Here is a 17,401-nt window from a genome sequence, read left to right as displayed (position 1 = left end):
ATCTTCCCATGAAAGTCATTTTTTCGGGCAGCATGAAATATAAACATGAATCTAGGGCACGAATACAGTAATTCCTCTGTACATTTTAGGAACCTCGTATACTTTGTTCCCGTAAGGAACAGATTAGGAAATCGCTGTCTTTCACACCATTTAAACGGTATAGAGGAACATTTTTGTTGTTGTTGTTGTTGTTGTTGTTGTTTGTTGTTGTTGTTACTTTTTCGGGGGGGTTGTGTTTAGGTAGGAATTTAGTGCGATGTTAATCCTTTTGGGATTAGGCCTATGCTAGATGATCATGGGAGTGCAATTGCTTATTTTTACTATTCAAGCTCATGCAATATACTCAGAAATGTATAATTTTGAAGAAGTGAGTTCTAGAATCAGTTATAAGTGCAATATATATCTTCAGTTAACTTCATGAACGCAATGTTTGCATATGACTTCTTTAAATGGTATTTACAACAACCACGACAACAAAATTAGAGCTGATGTAAAGAAGAGTTCGTTAACTGGATGTACAATGAGTTAACTGATATCATCAGCTTCCAAATGATAATGATTTATGCTTTCATCATGTTACAGTTTGTATCTTGATAAGCTGATTGTAAGAAAGCGTACTACAATCATTTAATGTCTAATATTTAGGCGTCCTCAATTGCAAAAATATGAGATGAATTCCTCAAAGACCATTGCATTTTGACTCATAACACCTTATTGACATATGTACACAATTTTTTGAATTCTAATTCAGACCAGTCTTCAACTTGGCAAATGAGACAGGAATTACAGAGGATATCAGCCTTTACACTCACTAATAAATACCAAACCTCAACTTCTATGGTTACATTAGATATATGCATTCAGATTCATGCTTAAATAATAAATACACAAAAAGTATTTCTGAAATTATTTCCAGACTCTTCTAATGTCACAAATGTATCAACAAAAAGAATGAAATTTCCAATATCCTTCTGAGCCCCACCCAGTCCACACCCCGATGTGGTTGACTAGAAGAGGGTTCGTGTCTGTCCAGTCGATGACGGAGACTTGGTTGCCATGGCGACCGATCCTGAGACGACCCTGGTCAAAGGTCAACCAGAAGTGATCGTACGTCGAAATACCTGAAAGCACTTTGCTTGGGATGTATGCTGATGTAACTGATTGGCAGTTAGGCGATGAGCTGTACTTTGTCGGACATTCTCGCTGTACCGAGAGGTGGGTGTTCCCGGTTGAACCGAAAACTGGTACCATACAGAAAGGAAGTACAATTACTTGTATGAAAAGAGGGGAACACTGTCAAAAAGAAAAAAGAGTTTTATGATTCGGGGTATAATGGCACTAGTGTGACTCAAAATATTGTTTACATTTTGTGTATTTAACAATACTAATATCGATTATATGGATTCATATTTTAACAGCGGTTGTTTCTATTCCCAACTCACATTTTAGAACTATTTTAAAGCACTAATGCTTGGTTTTTGTTTCTTCTGCAAATGGTTAATTATGCCTTTAAGAGGCTCCTATAATGATTGATAGATTAATGAGAGAGAGAGAGAGAGACAGAGAGACAGACAGACAGAGAGGAAGAAATTTTCTATTTTCAATGTTAAAGTGGATATTTCTATGTTATGTTTGTTGGAAAAAAAATGAATGATAATTATTAATTGAATTGAAATGAATTGAAGAAATAGAAATAGGAGATTTACATAGATGTGTTGATTTCTTATATCCTGATTAACTGTTGCTTCAATATGTACTCATATCATTGTCTTACCCCTTTAAGATTTCAAAGATAAGGGAAAAATAAAAAGAAGAAAATTGAGACGCTCTACCATGCCAAACATAACATAAATAACTGGTCATGAAAGTAAAGAGGTAAACACCTCTCTTTAATAGATCTGCATGAATTGATTAATATAAGAACGCAAAATCATATAACGCCATACTCAATGTTTCAAAGAAAGTCATTATCAAATAGCGAAATTGCACGCAATTATATTTATATATATATATATAACATTGCATACATATAATCAAAATAATCACACAAATTGTATACTTATTGTATTTATTATTCAGCAGATTAAGTGGCTATATCTGATATTGTATTCAAACTCTTCACACAGGTGAACTGCTCGAGAATGGTAAAAGGGCATAAATTTAGCCTTACCGATGCGGTACATCTCAACTAGACTGGTGTTTTCACGGGACAAGGCGATTTCGGCGACTTGAGTTGCGCTGAGCTCGAAGTCGACTTCCCCTGAACTTTGGGACAGTTCGAAACCGAGAAAGACGTAATGTCTCGACCCTGTGCCCCCGTCTTCCGTGTGAATCACGGGGCATGCTACAATTTAGTGTAAAACAAAGTAAGGGGAATATTAGGAGTATTTGCGGTATGTGTATTTGTGGTATAGGTCCCTACACAATGGCGGATCTAGGGGGGGGGGGGCAACCGGCGCACGCCCCCTTTTATTTTTCGTTAAAAACAAGAGAAATAAAGAGAAAAGAATGAAATGAAACCCTCAAGTGGCACCAGAAATATTAGTTGCGGCCCCCTTAACAGAATTCATTGTTCTGCCCCTGCTACATTATAACTGAAAAAAAAAAGAGATCTGCATCACTCGCCGTTGCACAAACATCAGTCAGGATAAAAGAGATACAAGTAAACAATTCTGTATGCTATGCACGCGAGAGCCACATTGTTAGATGTTATTACGAAAAAAAATGCAATGTAAGAGCATAAGTTACACATGAGTTAAATGTCAAAACAAGTAATAGCGACACTGATAGAACGCAGTGTCCCACAGTGTGTTGACATTGTGTTCACATATTCGAATATGTTAAACGCAAGAATTTAATGGTGTGAAGATTATTTCACACTTTGGCCCGGTTTTCCAAAAGGTTTACTCAAAATATATATACACTGTGAATTGGTGATGCAAGATGTGTTCATACTGTAAAAACTCTCAAATTTAACAGTGTGAACAGGTGAAGAATTGTGCTTCACACCTTGGAGTGATTTTCCAAAAGGTTTATTCAAAATGTATAATACACTTTGAAATGATGATGCACAATGTTTCTTACTGTGAAACTCTCGAATTTAACAGTGTGAAGATTATAAACGGCATTGTGTTTCACATTTTGGCGTGATTTTCGAAAAGGTTTATTCATATGTATGATACACTGTGAATTGATGATGCACAATGTGAAAACTCTCGAAGATAACAGTGTGAAGATTATAAACGACATTGTGTTTCACACTTTGGCGTGATTTTCCAAAAGGTTTATTCAAATGTACGATACACTGTGAATTGATAATGCACAATGTGTTCGTACGGTAAAAACTCTGTAATTTAACAGTGTGAAGAAATAAACCGCACTGTGTTTCACATTTTGGCGTGATTTTCCAAAAGATGATTGTATGATGACTGTGAATTGATGATGCACATGCAATGTGTTCATACTGTGAAAACTCTCGAAGAAATAAATGTCAATTTTTTCACACTGTGGGACAAAGTATCCCGTCCTTCAGGGATAGAATTGCACTATAACAGTTACCCTATGTGTACACAATGATATGCATTTTGGTTTATTTTGTTGGTGTGCTTTTTTTCATTCCCATGATTGTAATTTCATCCTATAAAAAGGAATAATGATAACAAATACTTTAACGGTGTGTGTTTCATGAATAGCGCCGATGTGATGGCATTAGCCCTTTGGGAGGTCACACAGAAGGCAACGGTAGGGATAAGTAGAGGGAAATATAACGTTGTAGAGATGAGAGACAAGAATCAACAATCAATGCATACCACATTGTGGTCCAAAGTAGTCATTCGTACACGAACACTTGTATGCTGTTTCAGTCTCGATACACGTTCCGCCGTTTTGACACGGAGCCGAAGCACAGGCTGAATTGAACAGGAGCGGAAATGGAAAATGATAATATTAAAAAGAAAAACAAACAAACAAACAAAAAACAAGCAAACAATTTAAATGTAAACGGTTCAATTAGCTCCATCACTTGGTAAATTCAAGGTCATCAATAGATATGTTTCATTGTAGGTATACATTAACTTCTCAGAGACAGAAGTCTTCCATCATATCAACTCATAAAGTATAATACTTGACAACTTCGCTCAAGGGACAATGAACATATTAGATGAAACCTTGCGTCTCAATCTGACAGAGCAAATGTCGATAAGCATACGAACGTGGGTGACACGATTGAATGGATACCTCATTACTTTCGACGATTAAAAATTCAGTGGATGTAAATCCCAGCCTAACGAAGCATGTTGAATAGGGAGAAGGACGTTTGGGGAAAATTGTGATGTTGAGCGGAACTCGACTTACATGGGACACGACAAATGTACCGCTTTTTTCCTTGCAGCATGGCATGGTTCCTCATCATGGCTATCTCTTCATTACTCATCAACTTAGGAACCATGGCAACCGTCTCCCCGCTTGGGAGCGTCTGCGTCCCACAGCTGGTGTCAGTCACCGGACAAAATTCATTTTGCTCCTCACTGGACAGGACTCCAGAAACTTTCAAAGAAAAGGAAAGAGAAAAGTGATTGACGCTTAGGAGAGGGTACAAAAAACATACAAATAACAAACAAACTAACTAACTAAGAAACAGTCTTAAGGGTATAATCTCACTTAATGCAAAGAAAACGACACCATACAAGTTACATTCTAAATAGGTGTTGTATAATATCATTACCATTATCATTTTCATTATTATTATTATATTGAAGTATTCGCAAACTTCCCAAACAGGTTTGATTGTTGTTAATGTTTTTTGTCGCATAGAAATTTTGAACATGTTCTATTTTTCAATTCAATTCGAATTTTTATTGAGTTTTAGAGAAAATGCACATTACTTTCTTTGGCAGCAGAGAATAAGAAAAGTAAACTTTTATATATGCAAAATAATAAGAGTATACAGTAATTGTGGAACCTTATGACAATAAACACCGAATTGATCAGAGTGAAGAACATAATACGCAAAATTCAGAATAAATAAAGTTACATTAAAAATACAAACCTTATAGAATGTGCACACCTCATGAAGCACATTAGCTAATAAGGCAGCTGAAAAGCTTTTTCTTAAATGAAACATAAACTTACCTATAGTTGTTTAAAGGGATGGTACAGTATTGGTGGAGATGAGAATTGGGCATTTAACAGTTTGCGAAATACCAAGAAAACACTTATGATATAGTACAGAGCATACCATTTTAAGAGGAATTCAAAGTTTATTTGATGAAAATCGGGTTTGGAATGACTGAAACATCCAAAAACAAAGTAAAACAAAGCGACCGTAATAAAGTGTGGGTCCCACACTTCATTAGAATCGCTCTTTTTTGGATATCTCACCCATTTCAAAACCAATTTTCATCAAATAAACGTTGAATTCCTCATAGAATTACATGCTCTTTCATATCTCATAAGAGGTTTCTCATTATCTCACCCAAAAATGTTAGAAACCTGAAATTAGGTCTCAACCAAAACTATACTATCCCTTTAAACTTATCACCACAAAGGGTCAGGATATAATTATTTTATTGACATTATTATCAACATGAAATTTCGAGGGGAGGATATTATCAACGTTAATCTCTATAGAAAAGAAATGTTATAAAGCAATCCTTACTGAAAGTAATTGGAGCCACTCTCAAAATTAGACATAGGCTTACGAAAATTTACGGTCCTTGCGTTTGTAGGCTGCCAGTAGACAAACATTAAATGTTTGCTGCAATGTTTTTGACTTCTATGGAATATGACGACTCTAAAATATTATAAATGATTGATACATTTCATGAAAAATACAATGTTGCAGAATATACAGGGCAACACTTTCTCTATTCTTAGTTGTTTATTTTCTAGCGATAACATGGGACCGCAAGTTAAAAAAAAATAGTAGTCGCTCATTAGGCTTTTATTCACTAGACCTAAATCGTTTGGTCTGATTTGACTCTATTTTTTCTATTTGTTCTAACTTTGTAGATGAATTGAAATTCGCCTTGATTCTTTATTTTTTTTTTTTTTATATTTACCGTCACAGACCAAAAGGTATATTCAAGAGAAAAAACAAAGAACAAAAACTTGCGAATCATGAGAAAGTAGCATGTGTGTGAGTCCTACGATAAAGAAAATACTTATGAATGCAATTATTCAGGACAAACTTGAAATCATGAAAATGTCATTTCAAGCACCTAGAATCAACATGCAAACATCAAACATTCGTAACGATTAAGGTCAATCACAACATCAAAAAACTGATTTTCTGAATCGTTTTTAGTACGAATGATATATAACGGTCCATCCCCATCAAAATAAGCTTCCAGTGTTCCAGAAAGAAAACGGAAATTGCCTGCTTATAAGATATTTCATTGCTAACAATATTACTTGTGGATATAATTACCATCATTTGATTGTACCCCTAAAAAAAAAATTGTTTTTCCCCTCTTAGTAAAGAGATAGGTTATTTTACGTTGTGTATGATTGCAAGATTTTTGAAAATATATCTATTTCAGAAAGAAAAAGAAAAAGTCTTCGGGTATTAAAAAACATCACATAAAATAAGAGCAGTATTACTCACCATGAATGGGCCACATCTATGTCTAGGGCACGTTAACTCGCCAGAATATATTTGCTGCTCGAGCATGGATTATCTCAAGTGACCTTAAAAGGAATTAGAGTAACATGAATCCTTCAAGAAGAACTCCAAGTTCTAATATTATTAACAAAGAAAAAAAAAACTAGGTTCTACTACTCACCAAGGCGAACTGCCAGGAAAGGAAGCAAAAGAACTACAAGCAGCTTCCGGTCCCATCGTGATACACTATAGGGATATTCATCCCAATGTGGCAAAGATCGCTGATAGTTCATGATGTTCAGCCAGTTCACGGAACTTTGAGATGTGCAAGCGACCGGCTACTGTTGAGAAATGATTCTAGTATTCAAAAATCAGATCTAACTCCGTTTATGGTAGAAACATATTACTCAGGGAATTACAGCCACGAAATGATTCGTCTGCGCTTTGTGCACTTGGCAATCATTGGAGACGTGTGTGCGTTGAATAATTGAAGAGTTTGTTCGCAAAAAACCGATAAGTCCATTTTTGAAGATTTTGAGTTACGGTCTCTGTCATAAAGTACAAAATAGTACCTTTTAAATGATATATTGGTCACTACATAATAAAGGTACATTTTTTAAGTTATCGCCAAAAGAAGCAGAAAATGTCTTATTATTCTCTTTATTTTTCTTGACCTTTAATCGCAAATATCTCCATTTGGCAAATATGGACTTATCGGTTTTTGCGAACAAACTCTTCAATTTATCTTCGGCTCCCTTTACCTTTTTGTCCATCTGTCTGTCTGTTGGCCACATATCTGTCTCCGTATCCGGCAATTCATTTTTATTTATACACATATATGGAATTCTCTACATTTTGGCTTCTCTCGGGCACACTGTGCGGCGAGGCGTGCGCTGATGGCGATTAGTCTGGTAGACACTCATTTGCTAGTAAGTGTATCCTTTGCTTGGAAAGGAGACATTCCATCAAAGTAGCCAAACATGCGGAATGATATGCAAAAATTCAAGCAACGGCGAATTGGAAGAGGCAACGCCCTCTATATCTCCCCTCATCCTTTCGTTAAAACGAGGAATGTAGAAATGCCCCTTTTTGCAACGATGAAAAATTGTTAACTCATGCTTAGCTGTGTGTGTGCACAACTACACACACACACACACACACACACACACACACACACAGGCACACATACACACGGAGACATGGAAATAAACACACACAAACCTATACAAAGTAATCGTTAACTCCCATAATACGCATTGCATTGCGATTTTTTTTTTTTTAATGAAGAGTGGGTTTTTAACAAAGTGGATTTGAAACAGGCATCTATCAATTTTTACAAACTGATATGACAACAGATAACCTAGATGATTTGTAGTATTAGAAACCTTTATCCCATGAATCCAATGAAACCATTATCACAATAAATATTGAATTAAATACTGGGTCCCCCCATCAGAGGGGTAAATACCTGATTCAGGCGTTTCATGTTTAATAATCACCTCTAAAATTATGTGATTTAAAGAGAAGTCGAGGTTTCGTTCTAAAAGTCTGCATTGAAAGGAAATGGTGTGGATGTGTGTTATACATCAATGATATAATATCAATATAAAATCAAGATCCATGCAGTTTGCCTTCACCTGTCAAAAACACCACTTCAGTAAATAAAAAGGGATAAACTGTACGATATTATTGTATCCATTGTTTAAAATATTATACTCCATAGAGTAGTGACAGAAATTTAAACGCTGTTACCCCCCCCCCCGGAAAAAAGACGTGCATTTTAGAAAATGAACTGCAATATAAAAGTGCTATAAGCACTCAGTTAACGAAAATTTTTAAGGTCTTTGAATTGATAATCTTACACTTTGCATCGTCACATCAATAACACAATCAGAATATCACATCTAAAAGTTTGAATGACCAAGTTGTGTCATGTACTTAGTTGAAGTTCTCATAGTGGCCTCGATATGTATTCATGTATAGAGTAGGTCACTAGAGAGACAATTACCTACATAATGATGCCCATCCCAGTGGTATCAAAAATTCAAATTCGTCCAAATTAAAAGAAAAAAAAAAACATGTGATAAGGTCAAAACAAAAATAATGCTCATTGACCCATCCGTTATCATGAAAGGAATTTAATTTCCACAAAGCCAGTGTAATGCAATCTAGAATCGAATCTCCATATTAAAACATGATTTAATTAACATGAAAATTATTAATATAATATCATGTCACTGCACGGTCATGTCTTTTGCTAAGGATTGGTCATGAATTTTAATGACTTTTTACAAGGGGAGGTAAGAACACAAAAAAAAAAGGGTGAGGACCATCATCTCGATTGTAGGGCACGAATGCAGACAGTCGTGTGTACATAATTCAGGAACCTATACCGGGCTCCAGTTAGGAACGGATTAATAGATCGCCGTCTCTACATCATGGAGTTGAAAAGGTCTAGAGTGCATTCTTTTTTGTTTTGTTTTGTTTTGTTTTTTTGTTTGTTTGTTTTTGTTTTTTTTATGGGGGGGGGTGGGTGGGATTGTTTAGTTAGGAATTTAGTAGGGTGATAATCCTGTTGTCGTTCCTACAGGGACAAACCAGATGATCATGTATGGGAGTGCAATAATGCTATTGCTTATTTCTACTCTTCCAGCTCATGCAACAAACTCAGAAATGTGTAACCTTGAAGTAGTGAGTTCTGGAAATATAGTGTAACTGTTATGTTTGTGAAGATTCATAAAAAAAAAAAATAATACATGAATATCGATCAAGTAAAGACTTTAAACCAAAGATAGATAACACAAATGTATTTGTGTTGTTTTTTTTTAACAAACCGAAAACTGTCAAAGCTCTCGAAGAGAAGAATCATACGTGAGCTTACATCTATAACAATCATCATACTTTGCACTGATAAGCAGTGCAACAGTTTTTCGAACGTTAATGGCTCATGAACGCCAGGTTTGAAAATGACTTCTAATGGTATGCAACATAAATGTTGGCTTTCCCGCCAAATTTCATCTGATTAGATTTCGAATTAATGAAAAGGGTTTCAAATTCAAGCAATTTTGGCCACTGCTCTATCATAGTCTTACGGTTCATTTTGATTCTTGAGCATTCATTTATTTAATGTCATTTTTTTTTTTAGATGTTATTCAAATCACTTTTCAATTCAATTCAATTCAATTCAAACTTTATTTCATTTTTCGAAAAGAACATAAACATTTCACGTTCATTGGTAACAGAGAATAAGGATACATAATCAAAACAAAGTAAAATTGAAAAGGGAACATAATTGTGGAACCTTGGGGTAACAATAATGTTGTAATGAAAATTGACTGAAGTGATATAGACGATATAACATTACACAAAATATCGAAAAATGGAGGGACCCACTAAAAAGGCAATGCCTGTAGAATGTGGGCCCCTCAGGTACAGAATGTCAATAGAAAATGAACTGATGCAAAAAGGGGAAAAAAGATCGGGAATAAAGTCAGATTAAAAAAAGGTCTGGAAGCCCAATAAGAAGACAGAGTAACGGACAGACACACATACACAGGCGAATGAACATTAAACGAGACTGAGACGACAAAACTTATGAAAGGGGACTTCAATACAAGACAGAACGAGACAAGGTTGACATAATAGGAAGACAATACAGCGGACAGAAAGGAAAAACAGATCCAGCGATCCTCGACAGAACTATGTCGAAAAAATATTGGGATGCGAGGAAGGTATACATAAATATGGAAAAATAGAGAGAAATAGATGCGGAGGTACTACAAGTAGAATTGAATCTACTCAGTAAGAGTCTCAGGACAACAGGGACGAGAAAATATGTGAAAGTATATTATTGGTAATCAAAATTCTTCGGAAAAAATTAAACTGAGCCATGAGGCTGATTCACTTCTGTAGGAACATAACATTGTAATAGAAACAACTTTAATCTCCTTTTAAATGAAAATATAGAAGGTGAATTTCTTATGTCATTATTCAGAAAATTCCAATACGTTGGGCCAATATAAATAAGTGTGTTCTTAGCGAGACATTAATTTAATTTAGCGACTCAGAGTTGGCATTCAATATGGCGCTAGCTGGATACACGTTCAATTTTGTTCCAGATATGACAGTTTCAATTTCATTTTTTGGAATATAACTTCACACTTTGAAATTTCAAATTCAATCACCATACAAAGTTTCTTGCGTTTCTATGGGCCTTTTTTCCCGCTCTGTTCCTATATCGGATTACTGTATATTCCCCCACAATTACATTTTAATTTCAAAGTTTAATTTATTCAGATTAGTCTATCTAGTGCATTGTCTGCATAATCTTGTCTTCAACCTTCAAATTACCCCCTTACAGTATCTATGCAGCATTAAGGGAATGGCTAAATCTCAAAATTTTGTCTACATTCAAATTTACATTTTGACTCCATTCCTACATTTTCCGTGTCCGTTGCCATCCACAATCGGTTCAACTGTATAGACCTGTTTCACCCAATTGTTTTAGCTAGTGATATAGTCTTTCTATATTTGGCAAAAGCTTCGCCCACAAAGTCTTTCTTTATTCGAGACATTCACGTACACTCTTCTCTAGCAGCGTTAAAGTCGTGCATGAATAATGTACATGTATGTGTTTCAAAGAGGCGTTATGCAACTTGTCATAGGAAGTATATTAGCTATCATAAGGCAAAAGTCGTATTTCAAGATACATTACGTTTGCGTTTTCAGGAAGATGAATGACTTCAAAGAGGAAAAGAAACAACGAAAACACTGCCAATAATGTTGTACATGTTGTAAATGTTTGCCGTTTATCGTGAATTTGAATTGTTAACCTTCTTCACGGCAATGCTGACGGGAATTTCGCACGTGCATTTTTTTAAATTTTATTTGAACGCCCTTTTTACATGCTTATTTGGGAAACTCATGAAATGGCATGCTGATGAAATTGAAGTGAATAAAGAAGTTACTTTTTTGAATGTTGATCTCGGTGATTATCCAAATTCACTCAAACTTTAACGATTGCATTGTTAAATCGAATGCAAATCTGATGAAAGTGAATGGGCACACCTATAACATAATGAGAGTCAGCATCAAGAAGAGTTGATTAATTTGACGTACTGAGTTATTGACACTTTTAACCTTTGAAATGATTAAATGCCTTTATCGTTTTATCTTGATTAGTTGATTGTAAAAAATCAAGCGACAATCATCTACGATTTTCTTTTTTTTTATCATTTTAAACATGCTGCGTCAAAGCGTTTTGAAATACAAAAAGATTCCTTGGGATGAATTCACGAAAGACTATCGAATTTTAAAACACAATAACTTATTGACGTATTGATTGAAAACTAACAACTTGAGACTTTCAAATCAGTCTTTAACTTTGCAAATTAGAAATAAATTACAAAGCATATCCACCTTCACATTCTCTAATGAATATCATATCTTAACCTTCACCGTGTATCACAAAACCAACAAAAAGAATCCCACGTCCAGACTTTACGTGAGGACTCAAAATACGTAAAATCGGTCAACGTAGTCAATCTTGAGATTTTCGTTAAATCCTGAATGAGGTTAATATCATTGGTGATTTAAATGTCATTTTTTTTTTCTTTCACATTTACAAAAGTTACTTTGTACCTTCATGAGTACTTTCGCCTCCAACTGGTGGCTACTTCAGACTGCATCGTAGATGTCGGTATGACGCTGGACGTGAGAGAATGGTTTCATATATAGGGCTCACACGGGTAAATAATTCCCCATAGAGACGTGTGTTAAAATTCAAATTTCAAAAAATTCTGTAAAATAGCTGGGAGAAATGAGGTGTTTCATCTTCACTAACCTGGATAAGTGAGCTATACCCTGTCATCCATCAAATTTCCAAGGCAGGTTCTTCGGCTCAAACTCTGTCCAAGGGTTCGCAAAGCCAGACATCGAGTTCTTGTCACTCAAAAAATCACCTATTTTCAGTACACGCACCCAATGAAATATAGTCCCTTCAAATTTCATGAAAAAAGCTTTCATCTTCAAACTAAAATACGGTTTGTAGAGGAATTCATACTCAATATCTGCAGCTATTCAGTTTTATGCCAAACTGCATTAATTACTTTTAATCATTTTTTTTCTTAATTTACTTTGGTATTTTTGATACGAATTTGTGAAGGGGTCTGGGACATTCCATTTTATTTACAGGTGTGAGCCCTATACATGCGAGAAAATATCTTGAAAATTGAGATTTTTGTGTTTCTGAACAGAGACTCTTCCTGTACATTATATTAAAGTTTGGAATCATAATAGGAATGAGAAGTTGGGCTTTTAACAATGTTTCAAACACATATTTGTAGAACAGTTTTATTAGGTATGTGGTGTACCGTGGGTCAAGACATTGGGGAGGGGGGCACCTCGTGGAAAGGGTGTGTATGCTTGTGCGTGCATGCCTGTGTATGTGTATGTGTGCGTGTGTGCGTGCGCTGTCAGTCTGCAAACTTAATGGGGACTACACTACATAACGGAATGTGATACATTCCACAGCGCAGTCATTGAGCAACATTGTAAGTTTTCCTTACATGGATTATGGAATGACGGTGTAAAACGACAAATTACTGGCAGCAACATCAAGAGAATTGCGTAACAATCAAACTAATGCGAGCGAGCTTGAAAATGTTGACATTTTACAGTCCCAAAACTGCCGTTTGTAGCTATATCTTTTCGCTTTGGAAATTAAGGGGGGCGCAAAGGGCGCAACTGCTGGCAGTTATTGGCAGCAACATCAGGGGAATGGCATAACGATTAAATGCGAGCGAGCGGAGCGAGCGAGCCTGAAAATGTTGACATTCTAAAGTCCCAAAACTGCCGTTTGTAAGCTATATTTTTTCGCTTTGGAAAACATGGGGGGGAGGGCACTGGGCGCAACTGCTGGCAATTACTGGCAGCAACATCAGGAGAATGGCATAACGATTAAATGCGAGCGAGCTTGAAAATTTTGACATTTTACAGTCCCAAAACTGCCGTTTGTAGCAATATTTTTTCGCTTTGGAAATAAGGGGGGCGCGGGGGGGGGGGGGGGGGGGCGCGCCCGGTGCGCCTACCCTCTCCCCCCCCCCCCCCCCCCCCATCTGCCACTGATAGTCAAGGGTGTCGGTTTATGTTCATGTTTGGGGAAGGTACGACCAGCGAGGGGCGTCAAAGTGACCAAGCGGGGGAAGGATGTCCAAAATCTGCACTTTAGAGTATCCTCTAATTGTTTGTGTTTGTGTGTGTGTGTGTTTTATATACCTGGAAATGTTAGGAAATAGCCCAGGTCAAGTCTTATAATTGGCAATGCAAGGCATTTTAATATAGACTAGTATGTAATGCAACACTGCAAAATCATTGATCTAGCTTTGATTCATATAACGAAGCTTAAGGTACAAAGGTGTACATTCTACATCACATTGCGCAACATTGCAGCGACTCTTTTTGCCGTTCGGATGTTCTGAGTACACTGCGTACATCCTGCTTATATTCAGAATGCCAACCAGGAATCACGCTGAATCACAATCTTTTGTCGACTCCGGGCTTTTTGTTTCACACTATATTATACCCCTTTTATTATGGTTAAGAGAAATCTTAGAAAAAATATTTTGGAAAAAAAAAATATTTATAATGATTAACCTTTCATGTCGATTTCAAAAGCAGTTTACTAACCCTTGAATTTACCATTTTGGTATTTATTTATTTTTTTTTTTACCGGCGGATGGGGGGGGGGGCACGTGCCCCCCTCCCCTATGCCCCCGTAGTTACGCCACTGTCATAATGTCGGGGTCCCTTTTCATTCCTTAAACATACTCTATAGACATTTCCCTTTCAATTCTAATAACTGTTGAAAGGATGGTGCTGGTCATGGACAAAATCTGTAAGCCATTTAGTTTCATCTTAATCTGATAACCCCTTCATTGTTGTTGCTATGGTGTTCTACATCCTGTTTTTTTTTTTTTTTTTTTTTTTGTCCATTCATTGATAAGGTAGCAAAACTTCAGAAGATTAAGTGCTTGAACAGACCCTGTACTTTGGAGCGTCTTTTCTCAGTTCGCACTTTGCCAGAGTTTGTGCTTTCTTTTAAATATTCAAATAAGTTAGAAGAGTCCATTTGACAATTGTTTGAATTGAGTTATACATCATTTCAAAGCTTACAATCTCCTCTTTTAGAAGCAGCTAGTGCTAAACTAAAAATCCATGTCTGCGACTTCTTGCTGGTTTCGTGAAGCAGGGTCACCTATGCATTCAGCATTCAGTCACGGTCTTTTTTAAACTCTATTCACGTAAAGGATTTCCAGACTCTTCTAATACATGACACAAATGAATCAACAAAATGAGTGAAATTTCCAGTATCCTTCTGAGCCCCACCCAGTCCAAACCCCGATGTGGTTGACCGGAAGAGGGTCCGAGTCTGTCCAGTCGATGATGGAGACTTGGTTGCCATGGCGACCGATCCTGAGACGACCCTCATCAAAGGTCAACCAGAAGTGATCGTACATCGGAATACCTGAAAGCATTTTGCTGGGGATGTACGCTGATGCAACTGATTGGCAGTTAAGCAATGAGCTGTACTTTGTCGGACATTCTCGCTGTACCAAGAGGTGGGTGTTCCCGTATGCCCCGAAAACTGGTACCAAACAATAGGTAAATACAATAAGTTGTAGGAACATTGATAAGTCTCAACACACTATTAAAAAAACACAAAAAAAAACACGTATACGATTCTGGGTATGTGACTGGTGTTACTGTGTTTTGCTGACATAATTATGACGTATAAAGCCGCCCCCCCCCCCCGTACACACGTACACATGCCCATATCGGCTTACCCACTCATAATTTAGGAACCTTTTTTCATTTTTTTTTCTTTTTTCCCCCTGATTTACAGACGACCCTTTTAATATAATGTTTCTTAAAAAAACAACAATAAAAGAGCGGACGATCTATTAGTTATATGAGTAATAATTTTGTAATCTAAATTTTTGGGTCGACGTGCGAAAAGAAACAATACGAATCAGTAAACCCTCTTGTGGGCTTTTCATATGAAGAGGGAAATTCCCGTTTAGGAGAACATAAATGATAAGTAAATTCATTGTGGAGAGAGAGAGAGAGAGACCTCTAACGTAACAGAGATACTGACAAGAATGTAGCTATTTTTATCTCCTAATGAAATAGTTATTGGATAAGTTACCACTGGTATCATTTCCAAATGCCTTCTAACTTCTGTTGTCTTTTCAGTGGGTCCCTCAATTTTTTTTTTCTTCGAACAATGCATATTGATAAAACCTCACTTTGATTTAGACTACTTAGTGTTCATTACAATGCTTCGTTCCTGCAAGGTCTCAACTTTTATTATTTACTCTGCTCTATCCACATTGTCTTGTTCCAGTATTTCTGTCACTAAAGAAGGTGATGTATACACTGTACATCTACGCTATTGTCGACAAATGGAAATAAAAATGAATTGAACTTGAAAAAAAAAATCGATTTCGAAGACAAAGACAGAATAAGGTTTTGAAAGTGTTCTATTGAGCACGGATGCCTATGGAAAAACAACAACAAATGAAATAAAATAAATGACCATGGAAGTAAACGGGTGAAATTGCCTATATAAGATCTGTATGAATTGACCAAAACACAAACAAAAGCTTGAATACTAAAGCAGATAAATGTCATATTCAATGTTTTTTTTTTTAAGAAAATCATTATAAAATAACGAAGTTTTACGTAATATTTTTGTATGTAAAATATCGGAAAAATGATTTCATGAATTTTGATTACTGTCTTTTTTTTTCATCCGGAAGATTAAATCTGAAATATCTGGTATTGCAAAATGGGTAATTGCATTAGAAATCGTCAAACATGCGATGTGCTCCAGAAGGGATCCAGCCTTACCGATGCGGTACATCTCAACGAGACTGGTGTTTTCACGGGACAAAGCGATTTCCGCGTCTTGAACTGCGCTGAGCTCGAAGTCGACCTCCAATGAACTTTCTGACAGTTTGACATCTAGAAAGACGATCCGCTTCCTCGCTCGCCCACCGTTTTCCGTATGAATCAGGAGACATGCTATAACGTTAAAACAAGTCGAAGGAGGATATTAGGAGTATTCGCAAAATGTACAAATATGGTATACATTTTCCTATGAAGAAAACAGAGACAATTAAATCTGCCACACCCTCCCTTGCACATTCAACAGGCAGGCTAAGACTGATAGAAGCAAGTAATACATAGTGTCATCGATATTAATGTATTTTAGAATCCTTGTCATCAATAGATGCTTTGTAAAAAAATGATATGAAGTGAAAAGGTACATTGACTCAATATTTGTCTTCTTCATCGGTGTTAGACCAGAAATTACACGTCAATGAAATATCAAACAGGAAGTCATGTCATTTTGCATCATCATATTTAAGCATATCATGCATGTGCATATAGGTTTGTTGGCTTGTTGTTTCGTCATTAATTAAATCGTAATCATATCCTTTAAAGAATAAACAAAAGCATGTTATGTCATGGATCTGTTTCATGAACTTGTACTTGACGGAGTTATGCCTGTAGGAGCTTACCCACAAGGCAATGCTAGAGATAAGTAAAGGGAAATATAGCCTCTTTGAGATGAGATATTAACGACTGCTGTATACATACCACATTGTGGTCCAAAATAATCATCCGTACATGAACAGTCGTAGCCGGTTTCAGTCTCGAAACACGTTCCGCCATTTTGACACGGAGCCGAAGCACAGGCTAAATTGATGGACCAAACAGAGGATGCAAAAAGAGTGA

The sequence above is a fragment of the Diadema setosum genome, chromosome 3 (genome assembly GCF_964275005.1).
Source record: "Diadema setosum chromosome 3, eeDiaSeto1, whole genome shotgun sequence".
Taxonomy (NCBI): Eukaryota; Metazoa; Echinodermata; class Echinoidea; order Diadematoida; family Diadematidae; genus Diadema; species Diadema setosum.
Note: the sequence above shows the minus strand (reverse complement) of the source record.